This window comes from Equus quagga, chromosome 8, assembly GCF_021613505.1.
Source record: "Equus quagga isolate Etosha38 chromosome 8, UCLA_HA_Equagga_1.0, whole genome shotgun sequence".
Classification (NCBI taxonomy): Eukaryota; Metazoa; Chordata; class Mammalia; order Perissodactyla; family Equidae; genus Equus; species Equus quagga.
This window is the reverse complement of record NC_060274.1, coordinates 88,871,188-88,892,255: the sequence shown is the minus strand read 5'-3', so window position 1 is coordinate 88,892,255 and position 21,068 is coordinate 88,871,188.

The following is a 21,068-nucleotide window of genomic DNA, read 5'->3' as shown; positions in this document are numbered from 1 at the left end:
AAGAATACCATGTGCTGGACACTATGCTAAGTGATTTGCATAAATTTGAAATCCATCTTTCCAGTGAGATTAAATAGCATTATTTCCATTACATGAGAAAAATAGGCTCAAAGGTAAGCTACTTGCCCAAAGTCACAAGCTACTAAAGTGTAAATGAAGTCTGTGACTCCATAGTGCAATTTTTTTTCTTACTTTCTTCTTTCTACTTAGACTTTTCATAATTCTCTGTATATAGAGATGGCAAAGGAGAGGCTTACAAAATACGACCTGCCCGTCTTTGAAATTGTTTAGTCACTGATGAGAGTTTGTCTAAGCTGATTTATGAAATCTATGCAACTTCTGTTAATGCCTTTACCATCTTAGGAAAATTACCTACTATTTCTTCTACCAATTTCACCTGGTTAAATTTTCAAATGACTTGACCACTGAAAAGTCACAAATGGAGGCTTTCTTGCATGGGATTTTTGAAACTACTCTATTTGACCTACATATAAGATACTCTTGAAGACCTGTCTCATTGAACAAACTTATCTTCCGGATACCACTTGATGCCTCAGTGTTACAGAAACGAGCAAAACACAATCCTGTGCCTCAAGGAGTTCCTAATCTCATGGAGGGTCGTTAATTTGACTGAAGAATGACAAACACTATGTTGGAGAAATTAGTTGGTATAGTTGGAAGTAAAGGAGAAGTGGCACCAATGTCCAATGGCTTCCTGGATGGAGGAATGCTTAAGAGTTTATGTTCTATTCCATCCTCAGAGCTCAGAATAGTTGGTGTCAAATTTTCTTCAGCAATTCACAGGTAGAAGAGATGGCACTCCCATTACCTATTTTGCAAGAGCAGACCCAAAAATGGACAGTCTACTTGGCTGCCTGTTGAGATATCAAAGTCCCCAGAAAAAGCTCTCTCCCATTAAATTTATACCAGTGTGGTATCATCTATTTACTATTTGGATTTTATTCCACACCAACGTGTAAACACCCTAGGAGAGATAAAAAATACCTTTTTTCCAGAAATTGGCAATCAGTGTGAAGAATATGAGACAGATTTGTGGTACGTTAAATACTAACAACGAGTTCAAGTGGTATTGAATCCCAATTCTTCCATTTAATAGTTGTGTGATTCTAGGCATGATATATCCCCAATCAGAACCTCACTTTCCTCGTTGTAGACAAAGATAAACACAGCTGCATAGCTACTCTTCTTGAGTCTTGATGAGGAACAGAGGAACAAAGGATAGGAAAGGACTGCCTGGGGTAGTTATCATCAGGCAGAAAGGGTGGACTGAGGATGCCAGGTTCCTGGAATTAAATTGAGGATGCCACTGAAGGCAAGATTTTATAGAGTAGGGATTTTACAGCCCCCTCACCATATTATAGAGAGTACAGTAATGTCCCTTTTAGAATATATGCATTTCTGAGGCAACCTATACTTCCCAAGGCACCTCAGTCTCCCATCCCATTCTCAATCTACAGCTAAGGGTTAATTAGACTAGAAATGAGACTTGACCCCAAAGTGGAAGAAGCAATCAGAAATAGTTCAGAATAATCAGATTCTTCTCTTGTAAATCTGAAGGAGAAATTGAGAGATTGAGTCAGAAGAAACTGACTCCCTAATGTCAAGAGGTAGATCAGAGTTAAGTAAGGCTGCATCAATCAGGTTCTCCACAGGAAAATAGATGGTATGCTCAAATCAATTATTTTCAGGACAGTTTTAAAAACAGTCTATTTACAGAGATGTCAGTGGGGGTAGGAAAACCACAAGGAATAATGCAATATCTCAGGTCTAGTCATTGCAGACATCATTACCAACAAAAGGTCTGACGGAGCAAGAGAGGGGCAGTCACTAGAACCTAGAGAGAGTTGTGTTGACAGAGCCATGTGACAGGAGTTGTGACCTTCAGTTGAGAGACAAGAAGGGCACTGAGAACTAAGTACCAGACGTTGTTGTATTTCTTCTCCCAGGCTTTTGCCAGTCCTGCATAATGGCCAAACCCAATCTGAAGCCAGATGGAAAAGGAACTCTCAGGTATAGACTTCTGCAGCAAAAAGAGGATAAAGAAGGATGAGAATGAATCTAGAAGTTAAATGGAGTATGTGGCAGCCAGGACAGAGGCCTTGACTGACCATGCACAAGACTAAATAAGAGTAGGCAATTGGCTGATAATAGCAGAATAGACCAGAGATTCAGAGATGCTCTAACAAACCATGCGGCCTATGAGTGAGAGAGTACCCTCAGTTGCTGCCAGCTTAGCAATCCTATGTTATGTGTTTCCTGTACCTGGAGATCCCTATATCTTTTTACTGGCCTGATTTGAGTCAGTAATTCCTTTGGTCAAGAACTATTAACCAGTGCTCTACTCCCTGCGGAAGGCAGGTTCAGACATGGCTCCCAATGATCCCTGACCCCTATTGTAATACCTGTCACTAGAATGTGGGCTAGACCTTAGTGATTTGCTTCTCACATGTAGAATGCAGCAAAATTAATGGGATACCACTTTCAACCAAAGGCCAGTTGGGAAGCATAGACTTCTATACTCACCAGGCTGTAACAAGATGCACAGTTCCTCTGCTGGGGTGGTGTCAGAGAAGACTGAGTATGGAACTAAGACTTTCTTACCCACCTAAAGGTAATAAAGAGCCCCCCTCTTCAGTGTCAGTGGAGGCCATGTGGGAAGCAGTAATAAGGTGCCCCTCCCCCCACCATCCAGGTGGTACCAGCAGAGGTCTAGTGGGAAGCTTTGATTTCCACTCCTGCCAGCAGTAGTAATAAGGTGCCCCTGCCCCCCAGGGCATCAGTGGAGGCTGAGTGGAGAACATAGACTTCCTCCACCTGGCAGTAACAAGATGCCATCCACTTCCTCTGCCTGTGCAGTGTCAGAGGAAGCCAGCTGTTATGGACTGAATCGAGTCCCCCCATTATTTCATATGTTGAAGCCCTAACCACCCAGTACCCCCTAGCCAGCAGCTGTTTTCCTCACTTTGATTCTGGCAACTCAGGGTCAGTTGGGGTGGGGATACAGAAGTGGCAGGAGAATTATAGCAAAAGTAATAAAAGTTCTTTTTTACATAACTGGGGCTGTTTGTAGTATATTCTCAGCTATAGAAGGTTCTCTAGCATGGCAAGTATCCAAATTCTAGCCCTTTCTTATGGAGCACATTAATGGATTTGGTAGAGAACCAACCCCCAACCCCATCCCAACAAGGACTCTACACTGCACAGCTCCCTGGCTCACCCCTTATGGTGTCCTCTCAGCTCCTGCACTATACCCCTGCAGACCCCATGCCCTGGGTCCCACAGCTGGAAAATGGCCCATCAGGGCTTTGAGAGCAGGGTCATTTTACCGTAAAGCATAGCCTCTTTCTTTGCTAATGAGAAGAGGCAATGAGGAAGGCAGAATGTGTCTCTGATGTGCTCTTTTTTGGCTCACTTCTCCCTTCCTTCGCCAACACCTGTGTTCCCATCCTACTTGTGCTTCAGTACCCCATGGCGGGGGGATGGGTTCCCCAACTGTCTTCAGGCTCCATGGCAATGACTGCTAATGGCTTAATCTTCCTCACCTGCTTCCTCCCTCAAGTAATAAGCAGGATGCTTGAACTCGGTAGAATATCCACTTCCTGTGGGCCATGCTGTTAGGTCATCAAGGTGGCTGGGGAAATCATATGACTCAAACGAACTTTTTAATTCCTGGTTCTGCCATTTACTAGCTGCATATATTTGGGCAGGTCACTGTACCTCTCTAACCTTCCAGTTGCTCATCTGTAAGGAGTGAGGGAGGACTCCATCAAATGGATGATGAACATTGCATGGTCCAAAGAATGGTAATATCCTATCAAAGATTTCCAGATCACAGCCCTAGGTTCACAGCCATTGAAGTAAAAATGTTCTCTGGCAAACAAAAGATGATTCATTCCTGTATCTAGAATTTTTAGTTTATTCTGATAGAGACTTTTAGCTTCTCTGTGATCTTCCTGGCACAGGCCTTCCAAAGAAAACGCAATAGAGAGAAAGCTCAGGGCATCTAAGGATTCCTGGCTATCTGCTCCCTAATTAAATAGTTTTTCATCTGACTCTCTGTGAGGGTTTTGTCCTTCTTTGCTCTATGTCTGCATTTAAATACATTTCTGTTTTAAACACCCTCAGACCTGTGGGATCTTGATCTAAAAGAAGTGAATGATAAACTCCCCCACATCTTCTATATATATATGCTAGCAAAGTTAAAAAAAATCAGACACCCAGCCTGCCAGGATTCATCTCTTGGAAATGACAATAGGCTGCCTCAGACTTTAAAACACCTAATTTGTAAGTGATCTATTTTTATACAGGGCAGGGAAGGGGGTGGTGGGGGAGGTATATAATCTCATTAAAATTTTCACAACGATTTAATGAGGATGGATTGTCTTCATTTCGTAGTCTATGAAACAAGGGTTCAGAAAGATTAAGCAACTTTTTCAAGGTCACACTACATGTTAATAGGGAACCTGGAATATAAAGCTAGCTTTCTCTATCTGCAAATTCCACCCTTTTGGCACTGGCTACAGGAGCCCCCACTAACACCATCAGGAATAGGCAGGGGTGCTTTGAGTAGGAGAAACAAAACAAAACAAAAAACAAAGACTCTTCCAAGTTTTAGATACAGAAAAAGGATGGACATGACTAAACAATAACAACAAAACATCACAAGAGACTAGACCCTCAGGACAGTCTTACTGGGAGGGTAAATGCGCTTCAGGTGGTCCCTGCCACCTCTACCCCACTCCAATTTCATTGTCCTCCCTGTTACATGCTTAGTTTGGAATCATTTGAAAGTCCCCTCTTTTAAGCACAGGAAGAGTTCTAAGGGGCAGCTCTAGGCACTACTTCAATTTCCCAAGTCAGAGAAGGGTTGCCTATGGAGCCATTGCCTCTCCCCAAAGCCCGAGGTGCAGCTGTGGGCGCACAGCAGCTGTCTAGTCTGGGCTTTAGCTCCGATGACCACTGGAGAGGATTTCAGGTTTCAAGAGTTTCCCACTTCTTATTTCATTTCATTGTCACCACAACCCTGTGCAACTGACGGAGCACAGAGTATACTTCCATGGCATTTTAATTTATTTTTCTGTTGCTGTTTAACCAATTTGTATAGACTACCTTCTTTAGGCTAATGAATGACATACATATGTGTAAAATTAAGCCAAAGTGTACACCACGTAAAAGATTAAAAAGCTGAGACCCACTGAGGGTAGACCAGTTGCTCACATAAATACCCAATTATACAGCAAGGACCAGAATCCTGATTAATCGGGTTTCCACTACGTGGCTCTTCCCACTAGGCCAGGGGTTGGCAAACTTTCTCTGTGAAGGTTCAGATAGTAAATATTTTAGTCTTTGTGGGCTTACTGTCTCTGTCACAAGTACTCAATTCTGTCCTTATAGCGTGAAAGCAGTCCTAGACAATTAGTAAAGAATGAAGAAGACTGTGTACATTTCTCACCAGTTATTTCCCCAACCCAACACCAAGGCACCTACTTGCCTTCCTCCTTCCTTGCCTGACAGTGTGGCTCTGTTCAAAAATATGAATCTAAAATCAGTACTCTGATCACAATTTTACCTCTATCCTCTCTTAGGTTGAGATTTATTACAGTCATGGAAAAGCAGATATGTTGATCTCAAAGAAGAAATTTCATATTTGTGCTAAGAGGAGCTTGGTGGTGGGATCTCTCTAAAAGGCTTACATTGACATCATGGCTCCATTTGTCAGATTCTTGGAGTACCAGAGGAAGAGACACGTGTGCTCAGGTTCTCCCAAGTGATGTTGAGGATCTTGGTAAAGTTACCCAGATTAGAGGTGGCCATGACTAGCATCTTCTTCTTAGTTATGCTGCCATCCTGGCCTCAGCACATCACAACATGAAAAATGTAGAACCAGGCCAAAAGTGCAGCATCCTTCAGGATACATCAAGCTCTGGGAACTTCTACCTTTGCACTGTCACCTTCTCTGTGTATGCACAAAAGAGAGTATCTGATTAGATTGGTTTGCCACCTGGCCCTCTGGAGGATCCTCATTGAGCACAATTTTGTCTACAGTGTGCCTGGGATGTTCTAGGTGATAGAGGCATGTCAGTAAAGAAGACAAAGCCCTTGCTTACATAAACTAACATTTAATTGAGGATGGGGAAGGCAAAAGCAAGGGACTATATCTATAACATTTTAGATAAGGAGAGAAATGAAGAAAAGAAAATAGATTGTTGGCGAAAAAGGTACTATTTTAGATAAGATGATCAGAAAAACACTTTTGATGAGGTGATATTTATGCAGAGACTTGAATGAGATGAGGGAGTGAAACCTGCAAGTAACTAAAGTAATAGCATTCTGGGAAGAGGGATCAGAAAGCGCAAAACCTTGAAGTGGGAACACGTCTGGCAATTTGGCGACAGCAGAGACCACGGAGACAAGTGTCAGGAGCAGAGTGAAAGAGGAGGAGAAAAGTACAAGATGAGGTCAGAAAAGGAGCAAAAGGCCAAAACATACAGACTTTTGTAGATCTTAGAAAGGATTTGGGATTCTATTCCAGTTGAGATGAGTATCATTGGGTTTCAAAAGGAGGCAGGACATGCTATGATATGAGTTTTTAAAGGTTTACCCTGGCTGCTTCCTGCTGTGTGTGTCCTGCATGGTAAGGGAGAGGGAATGGAAGCAAGGGTGAGAGTGGGAGCTCTATCAGCAAACCATTACAATAGTCTAGATCAGAGATGCTGAGAGTTTGCACCATGGCGGTAGCCATGGGGATGGTGAGAGATGGTCAGATTTGGAATATACTTTAAAAGTAGACTCAATAGGCAGATAGAGAGGGGGCGGAGCAAAATGGCGGGGTGAGCTGACCCGGGATTCTCTCCCCTCCAAAATACAACAAAAGATTGGAAGAACTGAATTTCAGAGAACAAAGATAATGCCAGCTCGTTAGAGACCTACAATACCAAGAAGGCGGAGATCATAAACTTTGCTTACACCTTCGGAGGTGCTGGAACGGTAGGAGAGAACATCGCTCCCTCCCCTAAAGTCTGCGATTGCTGTGGCGCGGGTCGGGAGGGAGCGGGGGAGGGGCCGTGTGACCGGGGGATCATCCAGGACTCCTGCCACTGATTCAGTGGAGACCCGCTGACGGGGGGGGGGGGGAAAGCTTCTGTCCACGGGGACCCCATAAATCAAGGGCCTTGGGAGACCAGAGAACAGAACTGATTTGAACCCAGACCTGTGTGTGTGAGTAACAGCCCCTCCCCCCTAACAAAGCCAGTGGGCGCAGCCATCTTGCCCCAAGGCGGAGAGCTCATAACACGCCGCTCTCGACCCCCATCTAGTGGCGACAGGCTGTAACTGCAACTGAATTCTACCACCATGCGGAAAAAACCGCTCCTCTACCATCCAGCAATTTATAAAAGCCCCAGACCAGAAGGAAAACAATAAAAACACAGAATTAAGTCCTGAGGACTTGGAATTAGGTAAACTAAGTGATAATGAATTCAGAGGAGCTATAATCAAAAAACTCAATGAGGTAGAGAGAAAGATAGAGAAACAAGCTGAGTTCTGGAGTTACTTCACAAAAGAGATTGAAATCATAAAGAAGAATCAAACAGAATTACTTGAGATGAAAAACACAATGGACCAGATAAAACAGAATACGGATTCCCTGAATGCCCGTGTAGACAACATAGAGGAGAAAATTAGCATAATCGAGGACAGACAGGTTGAATGGTGCCAGACAGAGGAAGAAAGAGAACTAAGAATGAAAAAAAATGAGGAAAATCTCCGAGAGATAATGGATTCAATGAGGAGTAAGAACATAAGGATCATAGGAATTCCCGAGAATATGGGAAAGGAAAATGGAGCAGAAAGTGTGCTTAACGAAATTATTGAAGAGAACTTCCCAAATCTAGGGATCAACGGAGAAATGTGTGTAGAGGAGGGTTTTAGATCTCCTAGATTTGCCAATGTAAAAAGAGCTACCCCAAGGCACATAGTAGTAAAGTTGGCAAATAGGAATGATAAGGAGAGAATACTCAGGGAAGTAAGGAAAAAAAAGAGAATAACCTATAAAGGAGCCCCTATCAGACTGTCAGCGGATTTCTCTACAGAAACCCTACAAGCTAGGAGAGAATGGAGTGATATATTCAAAGCTTTAAAGGATAAAAACCTTCAGCCAAGAATACTCTATCCAGCAAGAAATTCCTTCAGATATGAGGGAGAAATTAAATCTTTTCCAGACAAACAAAAGTTAAGGGAATTTGTAACTAAAAGCCCTCCATTACAAGAAATCCTCAAGAAGGCTCTCATACTTGAAAAAAGAAAAAAGGGAGAAAGGGGACACAATCCACAGACTAGGGAGACCGATGGATAGAACCAGAACAGGATAGCAAATATTCAATTATAGCATTAGGGTAAAGGTAAGGAAACTACCAAAACAAGGACGATCTTAGCACTCTAACTACAAATGAGTAAGACGAGTTGGAATAAAAAATGAAAATAATTATTTAGGAGGGGAAGAGCAAAGGGTCTAAATCAGTATTGGTCAAGTAGGTAAGAGACCACCAGAGAATAGACTATATTATACACGAGATTCTAAATACAAACTTCAAGGCAGACACTAAAATAAAGTACAGAACAGAGTCACAAATCATAAATAAGGAAAAATCTAAGAAACCCAGCATAAGAAATTGCAGTATTAAATGGGTAGTCTAAAGCACACAGGAAAAGAAACACAGGAAAACAAGATAATGAGCGACAGATTAACAGCACTAAGTCCACATGCATCAATAATCACTCTCAATATGAACGGATTGAACTCTCCAATAAAAAGACACAGAGTGGCAAAATGGATGAAGAACACGATCCAACAATTTGTTGCCTCCAGGAAACACACCTCAGTCCCAAGGACAAACGCAGGCTCAGAGGGAAGGGGTGGAGGACAATACTTCAAGCAAATAGCAAGGAAAAAAAGGCAGGTGTTGCAATTCTCATATCAGACCAAGTGGATTTCAAAATAAGACAGGTAACGAGAGACACAGAGGGACAATATATAATGATCAAAGGGACACTTCATCAAGAAGAAATAACGCTTATAAATATCTATGCACCCAACACAGGAGCACCAAGATTCATAAAGCAACTATTAACAGACCTAAAGGAAGATGCTAAAAACAACACAATAATAGTAGGGGACCTCAACACCCAACTCACATCAATGGACAGATCATCCAGACAGAAAATCAACAAGGAAATAGTGGAGCTAAATGAAAAACTAAAACAATTAGACTTAATAGACATATATAGATCACTCCACCCTGAAAGAGCTGAATATACATTCTTCTCAAGTGCACATGGAACATTCTCTAGGATAGACCATATGTTGGGAAACAAGGCAAACCTCTACAAATTTAAAAAAATTGAAATAATAACAAGCATCTTCTCAGATCATAGTGCTATAAGGCTAGAAATTAATTACAAGAAAAAAGCTGAGAAAGGCACAAAGATGTGGAGACTAAACAACACACTACTGAACAAGCAATGGATCATTGAAGAAATTAAAGAAGAAATAAAAAAATACCTGGAAACAAATGAAAATGATAGCATGCCATACCAACTCATATGGGATACAGCAAAAGCTGTATTAAGAGGAAAATTCATCGCAATACAGGCACATCTTAACAAACAAGAAAAATCCCAAATAAGCAACCTTAAAGCACACCTAACTGAACTAGAGAAAAAAGAACAAATGAAGCCCAAAGTCAGCAGAAGGAGAGAAATAATAAAAATCAGAGCAGAAATAAATACTATTGAAACGAAAAGGCAGTAGAAAGGATCAATGAGACAAAGAGCTGGTTTTTTCAGAAGATAAATAAAATTGACAAACCACTAGCCAGACTTACAAAGAAAAAAGGGAGAAAGCTCAAATAAACAAAATCAGAAATGAGCGAGGAGAAATAACAACAGACTCTGCAGAAATACAACAGATTATAAGAGAATACTACAAAAAACTATATGCCAACAGAATGGATAACCTAGAGGAAATGGATAAATTCTTGGACTCCTACAATCTCCCAAAGCTCACTCAAGAAGAGGCAGACAATTTGAACAGACCAATCACAAGGAAAGAGATTGAAACAGCAATCAAAAACATCCCAAAGAATAAAACCCCAGGACCAGATGGCTTTCCTGGGGAATTCTACCAAACTTTCAGAGAGGATTTCATACCTATCCTTTTCAAGCTATTCCAAAAAATTAGGGAAGATGGAACACTTCCTAACACATTCTATGAGGCCAACATCACACTGATACCAAAACCTGACAAGTACACCACGAAAAAAGAGAACTACAGGCCAATATCACTGATGAACATAGATGCAAAAATTCTAAACAAAATTTTGGCAACCAGAATTCAGCAATTCATCAAAAGAATCATACATCAGGATCAGGTGGAATTCATACCAGGGACACAGGGATGGTTCAACATCCGCAAATCAATCAACGTGATACACCACATCAACAAACTGAGGAATAAAAACCACATGATCATCTCAATAGATGCAGAGAAGACATTTGACAAGATCCAACAGCATTTATGATAAAAACTCTGAACAAAATGGGCATAGAAGGAAACTACCTCAACATAATAAAGGCCATATATGACAAACCCATACCCAACATCATACTCAATGGGAAAAAACTGAACCCCATCCCCCTGAAAACAGGAACGAGACAAGGATGCCCTCTATCACCACTCTTATTTAACATAGTACTGAAGGTCCTGGCCAGAGCAATCAGGCAAGAAAAAGGAATCCAAATAGGGAGGGAAGAAGTGAAACTCTCGCTGTTTGCAGACGACATGATCTTATATATAGAAAACCCCAAAGAATCCATTGGAAAACTGTTAGAAGTAATCAACAACTACAGCAAAGTTGCAGGGTATAAAATCAATTTGCATAAATCAGTAGCATTTCTATACTCCAGTAATGAACCAACAGAAAAAGAACTCAAGAATACAATACCATTCACAATCGCAACAAAAAGAATAAAATACCTTGTGGTAAACTTAACTAAGGAAGTGAAGGACTTATATAATGAAAATTACAAGGCCTTTCTGAGAGAATTGGATGACAACATAAGGAGATGGAAAGACATTCCATGTACATGGATTGGAAGAATAAACATAGTTAAAATGTCCGTTCTACCTAAAGCAATCTACAGATTCAACGCCATCCCAATCAGAATCCCAATGACAGAATTAGAACAAAGAATCCTAAAATTCATATGGGGCAACAAAAGATCCCGAATTTCTAAAGCAATCCTGAGAAAAAAGAACAAAACGGGAAGCATCACAATCCCTGACTTCAAAACATACTACAAAGCTACAGTAATCAAAACAGCATGGTACTGGTACAAAAACAGGTGCACAGATCAATGGAACAGAATTGAAAGCCCAGAAATAAAACCACACATCTATGGACAGCTTATCTTTGACAAAGGAGCTGAGGGCATACAATGGAGAAAAGAAAGTCTTTTCAACAAATGCTGCTGGGAAAACTGGAAAGCCACATGTAAAAGAATGAAAATTGACCATTCTTTTTCACCATTCACCAAAATAAACTCAAAATGGATTAAAGACCTAAAGGTGAGACCTGAAACCATAAGGCTTCTGGAAGAAAACGTAGGCAGTACACTCTTTGACATCAGTATTAAAAGGATCTTTTCAGACACCATGCCTTCTCAGAGAAGGGAAACTATAGAACGAATAAACAAATGGGACTTCATCAGATTAAAGAGCTTCTTCAAGGCAAATGAAAACAAGATTGAAACAAAAAAACAACCCACTAACTGGGAAAAAATATTTGCAAGTCATATATCTGACAAAGGCTTAATATCCATAATATATAAAGAACTCTCGCAACTCAGCAACAAAACATCAAACAACCCAATCAAAAAATGGGCTGGAGACATGAACAGACATTTCTCCAAAGAAGATATACTGATGGCCAATGGGCACATGAAAAGATGCTCATCATCGCTGATCATCAGGGAAATGCAAATCAAAACTACACTAAGATATCACCTTACACCCGTTAGAATGACAAAAATATCTAAAACTAATAGCAACAAATGTTGGAGAGGTTGTGGATAAAAAGGAACCCTCGTACACTGCTGGTGGGAATGCAAACTGGTGCAGCCACTATGGAAAACAGTATGGAGATTCCTCAAAAAATTAAAAATAGAAGTACCATACGATCCAGCCATCCCACTACTGGGTATTTATCCAAAGAGCTTGAAGCCAGCAATCCCAAAAGTCCTATGCACCCCAATGTTTATTGCAGCACTGTTTACAATAGCCAAGACGTGGAAGCAACCTAAGTGTCCAGCAACAGACGAATGGATAAAGAAGATGTGGTACATATATACAATGGAATACTACTCAGCTGCAAAACAGAACAAAATCATTCCATTTGCAATAACATGGATGGACCTTGAGAGAAGTATGTTAAGTGAAATAAGCCAGCGAGAGAAAGATAATCTGTGTATGACTCCACTCATATGAGGAATTTAAAATTATGGACTAAGAACAGTTTAGTGGATACCAGGGGAAAGGTGGGGTGGGGGGTGGGCACAAAGGGTGAAGTGGTGCACCTACAACATGACTGACAAACATTAGTGTACAATTGAAATTTCACAAGATTGTAACCTATCAATAACTCAATTAAAAAAAAGTAGACTCAATAGAAATTACTGATGCGTGGAATACAAGGTGAAGAGAAAATATGGAGTCAAGGATGACTCCCAAGTATTGCTCCCTCTTATAACCTCTCCACCCACCATTTTGTTCCAGCAGTTGCTGTGGCAACAAGCTGCCGTGAGTGTAGTCAGGCAGCAACTTGGCCTCACTGCACTTTGTATCTCTTGCCTTCTGCCCCAGGGTGTTTGGGTACCTGTGGAAGCCTGGAAGACCCAGGAAATTCACACCTCGGGGGCAACTTTTGACCAATGGTGGGTAGGAACAGGTAGATAACATGCACACCTCCTTAGAGAGTGCCTGCTGGAACTGAGCCCACAGCAGTAACCAGCTCAATCAAACTCTCATGGAGCAGATTTCTCTCTTTCGATTTTACTCTTCCCAGTCCCTCACTATTGTTCCCTAGGATCTCTTTCCCAAATAAACTTCCTCCAGGCGAGCTCTTGTTTGAGGCTCTGTAAATAGAAGCATCTTCCATTTACTGAAATGTAGGAGACTGCAAGAGGGGAGAGTTTGGGTGGAAGGTGGATCTGAAGAGCTTAGCTTAGGTAAGACATATAAAACTTTGAGTTGCCCATTAGACCTCCAAGAGGAGAGAGCAAGGAGGCAGTTGGATGATTCGAGTCTGGAATTCAGAACACAGAGTGCAGAAGAAACTAGGCTATTTGCCGTCAGTGCTCCCTGTGTCAGGGTATGGCAGGTGCTCCCACGTTCACAGACTCCACCAATGCAATGAGTCTCCATCTCCCACTGTTTCCTTGGCAGATGAATCTTTTCCTGGCCCTGAAGAGAAGCTGAAGAGGATGAAATGACTGGTGGGAGGAGCAAACAGCAGCATGTCCTGTGTTGTGATGACAGGTCTTCCATGCACTCCTCATTTGATTCTAGCTCCGGCAGATACTGTGTTCTCACAGCAAACGAGCAGTCTCTTTAGAATGAAAGTTTGTTGTTGTAAGTCAGCATGGCCATCTCTGCAGAGGGACATTGTCTGATGGGAACCTTTTCCCTCTGTTAAGATCTCCCCTGAGGTTCCAGGGAAGGAGAAAAGAAAAATGAGATGAGTGGTCGTTGGGGAGAGGATGAGCAACTCTGTCCCCAGAGCACCTCTGACAGCCCCCGGTCCCCACCCCCAGCTGGAACCCAGATTTCTGAAATGCTGCAGAGGCAGGATGCGGCTTTTGTTTTCATTTCCATTTAATTTACCGAAATGAAAACTGCAATTACTGAGCAGTTATACACCCCCATGTGCTTCAGGGATGCTGTTCCTGGCACATTTGGTATCCTCATTTGAAAAATTCACCCATAAAAGCATCAGACTTGCCTGCATTATATGTGGAAATGTGCAATGTCATACTTTGTTCAAGGGATAAAAATTCACCCCAGGGTACCAATTTTAATAAGGCTTAATTAGACCAATTTGTAGCAAGCTGAGGTTTCCGCTCTGCAATTTGACAAGCAGCTTGAGCTGGTTCACTACGGTTTTATGTTCGGGAATTTCTGTATCAAACAAAAGGTCAAATGGAACATAAAATTCTATCCAAAAGGCTCTCAAAGGCATAGTGAATTTCTGTTGTCATTTGTGTGTGTGCCTTGTTTTTTAGAATGTCCTTATTGATGATAAAAGGATGATCTTGGGTAGCCATGTAGTCATCGCACCAGCAAGGTCCAAGAGGGCAGATAAAACTGGTCCTTTCTTGTGAGGACCTTGCTGGGAGCTCATGGCCCTCTTTCCTAGAGTCGGGGGAAGACTTCACAGTCCCTGACACAGAACACAGACAACACCTAAAATTCACTTGGAGTTTGCTTGAAAGATAAGCCATCGTGCCTAGGGATGGCAAATAGATTTTTTATATTATCCCTGGAGCAGAAAACTGTTTGATTAAACTATATTATCTTTAAGATATGCAGTAAAGTTGATTGTACTGAATTGCACTTTGACGCCATTTCCCTAGAATTTCATCCAGGACCCTTAGAAGGAAGAGCCTCGCTAAATTCACTCATATTGCCACAGGGAAATAGCTGAGGCCACTCCTCATGAGAAGGGGGATGTGTGTGAGGGCACGAGAGAGGAGAAAAATTGAACAATACTTTCTTTCTTCAATGAATTTTTAACATCAGATATTACAGACATTCTACCTGAAAAATAGAAAGAATGGTCTATAACCAAATATTCTCAAAAAAACATTTCAAAGAGCCTAAGGCAAACAGAAGCATTCTTCTATGCTAGTCCACTATGTAATATCTACATTGCATCTACATTGTGGAGACAACAGAATGCCCACCTGCCCTCTAGATATTTTCCTTTCTGATATGATACAGTGCCTGAAATGCACACGTTAGAACTAGACTACCACTTAAAGATGTTCTGCGCCAGAAGACTCAGATAAGATAATGAAAATATGGTACTTAAAACTGATAATGCTTAGACCTTAGAGCAACTCAAATTTACTTTTGACAAGTTGGTTCTTGTGGGATTAGGAAGCAGGACAGCCATGCTTTCAGAAAGTGCCAGGAAAGAACTGGAATAAAAGATAATGCCAGGAGAGCAGGCCAGTTTGGAATGGGGATCAGGGTGATGCTAGAGAGAGGCATGTGAAGGGAGAGGGAAAGGAGGAGAGAAGTAAAAGGGACAAAACAGAAGGTGAGGGCAGGGAGCACATATTGAAGGGAGGACGGCACAAATTAACAGTCAACATGACAATTTGTTTTAATTCCTGGTGAGAAATCTCAGGAAGCTACACTGTAATCTGTTTCTCCTAGTGGAAAAATTGTCATTGGCCTTGCATGTTCCAATCCAACTGCTGGGAAATTTGGCTGGAAAGGCTGAGATCCTGTGGTCTGTGAGAGAAACCTGTCCTCTCTCTACCAGAGAAGGAGCATGAGCAGAAAGAGTGAAGCCAGTCCTATAGGCTCACTGGACATCTGGAAGGAACCCCTCCCCAGACATATGCACACCATTCCCATGACTTACGGCGGTCTACCTGGAGCACCTGCTGACGTTCCAGGTCCAAGCACCACGTCAGACCAGGCCCACACACTCCTGAACACCCAGGGAGCTTACGCCATAGGAAGGCCAGTCTTCTGGAAGTTTGCCCCTACCCCAGCAGCCTAGACATCTGGATGACAGATCATGGTTTAGATGGAGCTTGGTGGATGCTATTAGACAAGGGGACTTGGTTCCCATGTGTGATAAAAGTCACATTCCTGAAGACAATGTGGGTCAGGCCATGCAGATCATAAAATGAGAATCTCAGAACTTGATTTTATTTCCTTCCATTTTTTTTGAGGGCAACGTAGGTAAAGCCACGTCTGCATCACTCTGGCATGATGCAGCCTCCCTGGGTTGTGCCGCAAAAAGACACACATGGTTCTATCTACTGCATCTTTGCTGTTTGCCTCACAATCTCTCCCTGTCTTCTACTGGGCCTCTTCTTTCATGGTAAAAAGGATTGTGTGCCTATGCTCGGAGGAGCGGAAACAAGTGAAGTTGCATGCACTACTGATATAAAGATAATAAGTGTTGTTATGTGAAAAAAATAATATGCATATACATTATTTAGGCAAACATTTCCATACACTTACTCTCACAAAACAGGTAGCCTGAATAAGCTAGCCATATGAACAATAAATCATGGAACCAATTTCAAGGAAAGCAAGTTTCACTTTGGAAAATTGCACTCAAAATATATGTATTTGAAATCAACTAAATACGAAAACTTTAACATTCCATAAATTAGCATAGGCAGAACTTGAATCCAATGAAATATAGAATTCCCCAAATTTGAAAACAGTCTTTATTTTACTGAATATTTTAAGACAAAAAATTAAATTGTGTGTATCATATTATTCCTTAACATTTTTCCCCTCAAAGTAAAACCAAAGGAAATAAGTAGTAAATTCAGAAAGAATTAATATGGAAAAAGGCTACCCTTGTTGCCTCCTCCATTCCCAAACAAAAGAGTGAAGGTGATGGATCCACTCAGACCCTCAGGAACAGTTCGGGCACAGCAAAGAGCTCCCAGATCAGCTAGACATTCCAGTTCCTCTGGGACTCTCCTCTGGCCACCATCTTTATCTCCTTCAGTCAAAGCAACCCAGCCATTCTGTTGCTTGAGCCTATGGCAAAGCAAAGAAAGGGAAAGATAATCATGCCATGAACTATGGGCGGGTCTCAACAGGCAAACCAAAACTGAGTTAGGGTCCAAATTCACCTGCCAGGGCCTTTGTGTGGGGTAGCCTAGCCTGTGAACAGACCACTAGAAGGATTCTCCCCAGTGCATCTCAGAAAATTATAGAATCAAGATAGCTGTGTGGATCCACCATGGAAATGAAATTGCTCAGGCTGATCTGCTCTGACTATGAAAACAGATATTCCCCAAATGTCATCACATAAAACAGAGTGGAGAATACTCTTCAGTGTGATCAAACAGTTGTTCCAAGTCCCCCCTGAAGTTTCAGGGCTGGATAACAGTGGTAGTGGCTGTGAATAAATCTATCTTTTAATCCTCTCTCCTTCTTGCCGTTTCAATTTCCTGTCTCAGCCAATTCGTTCTAAGAAAGTAAAGGGAGCAACTGAGGTTTGTAAGACAGAGGCCCCCCTGGTCCAACTGTCTTCGAGAGGGCAATGGGAATTCATACTGAGTGACGAGGATCCTTTGAATCAGCTTCTTCACAGAAGCATGCTCCAGCAGGAACGCATCCCACCAGAGGCTCTCAGGGTAGCCTGCTCAGCGTGGGGGGGATGCCGTCAGGCTTCCTGCTGCCTTCCACTCCCCGTCACGCCTGTTTAAGCACTCGAGCAAGAAGGAGCTGTTCAGGATCTGATTCTTTAAATTACATGTAGGAACATGGTGAAAATGACAATATAACAAATGGTATTTACACTCTCGGAGCCAAAGTGAAACTTTTTCATCACCACAAACATTTCCTAAAGCCCAAAATTACACTGCTGAAAGAAGCCCTCAGAGGAATTACTTAGGAAGTCAAGTTCCAGTTGGAGTTTGCAGAGAAGCAGTTCATGTCAGTTTTTAAGGCATAAGCTGGGTTATGACACTGAGTGGGTAAAACATGAGAGAATTGTTCTGACCAGAACTCTAGGTGAGCTGTGTTTCCAGGCCTTTTACCTGGAAGTGTGACCAGCTGCCACTAGTAGGTCCAGCTGTTTGAACCCTAAGCATCCCCTGCCATCAGGCCACAGCCAAGTCAACAAAAGCAGTGTTCAAATGTATCTACTTTGGACCAGTTCTGCTATAGCAACCAATGCCTGGAGGGTCTGAAGATGCCTCTTTGCCGTACTGTACAGCACTGAAGGGCAGATGGAACAGTTTCCTTAGAAGCCTCTTCCCTCCTCCTTCCCTTTCTAGATGCTCAGAAGACACATCAAGGAAACTGGAACACACTCAGGTGTGGAAGCAAAGAGGGCTTATAACCAAATGCCAACCCTTCCTCAAACCCTACTGTGCTCCCCCCACTAGAAATCAAAGGATGCTTGAAAAGATCTGCCAGGGTTGTGAACTACATTGCCACAGCTCAAAAAAGTTCTCTGAGTCCATTATACCCCAGCAGTACCAAAACCCTGTTGCCTTCTGCACCCCCAGGCTGCCTGCTTTTCTTTCTCCTTATCCACAGGGAGTCATGCCTTGAATTCCCAGACTGCACCATTCCTGCTGATACACACATGCACACACATGCACACACACACGCACACACATGCACACACACACACGCACACACACAACCTCTTGGCATAGGTAGAGCCCATTCAGCCAGTAAGGCTCTTCTCAGGAGTCATCCTCTCTGGTAAGCCTTCCTTGACATGCCTCCAAATAGAAAACCCCAAAATGAGCTTCCTGAGGCTCTGCAGCCAGCTATGTATGCCTCTGGTTTACCACAAATCATTCATCCTGGACCGTACTGTCTTAAGAAGGAGCATGTCTGAATCCTAATGCTCAGGATGTCTGTTGAACTGAACCAAATGCAGCCTGAAGAAAACATTTTGATTTACTATAGAAATATCTCTAAATCTGCTCTCCTGCCAGTATTCCTTATGTGACTGACTGGCACCTTCACCACCCACCATTCAAGCCAGAAACTTGCCTATCTGCCACCCAATCTGTCACAGAGTTCTCCCCTTTATACCTTCTTCCTCCTAGTTCTGAGGCTCATCATTTCTCACCTGGACTATGTCCAGGACCTCTCACTTGCTCTTTTGACTGAAAATCCCACCTCCACTCCATTCACTGAGACAAAGCTCTGGTCACTTCACTCCATTGCTTAACACCATCCCATAGCCGGACCTGCCCTGGAGCAGACCTTCCCCTCTGGTGCCACAGCCCACTGAAAGCTGTGTGGGGAATGGGCGGCAGGGCTACTGGCATCCCTTCCACTCTTGGAGCAGTTGGATGGGACCTAAGTTGTCCCTAGATGTGATCTCCAGCTGCAGGCAGCCCTGTCTATTTACCCCGGTACACACACAAATTTTATTTTCTGAAGGTACTATAACATAAATGCTTTGGGAATTACCACCCTAAGGACTAAAATCCAGGCTCCTTAGCATGACCATGGGGCCCTACACACCTGGGCTATACCATCTCCCTTCATGCCATACCCCTTAGGGCACAGCCACAGGTGCAGAACCGTTTGCTGCCTTGGTGCTCTGAACTCCCTCTACCTGGAACACCCCTCCCACTTTGCTTCGCCAGCCTCACTCTGAATGATCCTCCAAGGCTCATCTCTCTACTTAGCTTTCCCACCCTTCTCCCTGACATTAATCTTTTCAAAGTGGGCTTGCTCAAAATTAATCTGAAAGGGAACCACGGTAAAGATGGATCTCACGTTAAGTGTTTGTCATTCAATTGATGTAATTAAACCCAATGTAGCAACATGGCTCTAAAGCCCGAAAGGTCCCCTTACAGGACTAAATGTCCGGATTCTTAATTCAGAGTCTGCATAATCACCAGCATTACTTTCTTTTCCCTGTTTATTCATTCTTGGCTACTTGAACAGTGTCATTTTTCAGAATTAAAATCCTGGATTCTGAAAAAGCTAGTACTTCATGATTTAGAATTGGAGACAATTTTTGCTGCTCCAGAGGGTTATGTTTGGAGGAGATAGCTAATTAAAATGTCTTGATGCCTGTCCCCTAAGGCATTCTCATTCTCCCAGCTCACATCCTTGATAACTGTCAGATCCAGACAAACGTGAGTGACAAAAAGCAGCAAAGTGAACAGAAACTCAACAAGGAAAAACTCCACACAGTTGTTGCAACCATGAGACTTGATTTTATTTTATTCGTGCAAGAAAAATTTATTGACTATCTATGAGATTATTTCTCTTAATTAAGGTAAGGTATTCATGGGAATTTACAATATTATTCTCTATACCTTTTTGTAGTCTGAAATATTTCTTAATAAGAAACAGTTTTCCAGTCAAAATGTTTATCTGTGTTGAATGAAAGCTGAGGGGAAGTCAACCACTGAGTCCTTTTCATTTTGAGAGGTGCCCTTTTTTTTTAATCTGTGAAACTTTACCTTTTTTTCCCTCTTCTTCTTCTCCCCAAAGCCCCAGCACATGGTTGTAAGTCTTTCTGGTTCTTCTATGTGAGCCCCCACCACAGCACAGCAACTGACAGATGGGTGGTGTGGTTCTGCAACTGGGGAATGAACTCCAGCTGCCAAGGCAGAGAGCATGGAACTTTAACCACTAGACCTTCGGGGCTGGCTCCAGAAGTGCCCTTTTACAGGCTGGTGGTCAGATGCTCAGGAAACATTCAATGAGTTAATAAGAGGACACTTTTCACCTGATTCTCAATGTGCTACCCTTTTAATGAATAATTGCTGTTGTCAATGTCAACGATTCATTTTTCTTCCTAGTTCAAAAGTTTTAGTTCAGGATCTTCAAACATTCCTATTTTCACAGGGAGATGGGAAAGAACCTGCTGTTATTAAGCACCAACTATGTGCAATTGGGACCACGATTTTGCTCACTCTTCATCAAAGGTATTTGTCCTTCACCAAGTTCAATATTTGTAGCTAAAAGCATAAGCAAAAATAGGGATTCTATACATGTAGTTAGAGCAAGATTAACCTATCTTTTAATTTCATATATACCTGGAGACCAACACTAATTTCTAACCTGGGTTATGTACATTAAAGAGAGAAGCAGAACATTTTCATTTCAAGTCCTCTAATTCTGCAGGAGTTTGGCTTTGAGAGCCCAATAAAAATATCCCATGTGAATAAAGTGGGCCCACTATCATTGAAGCACTTGGGTAATCTCCATTATGATCAATCATTAGACAAAATCATTGCTCAGC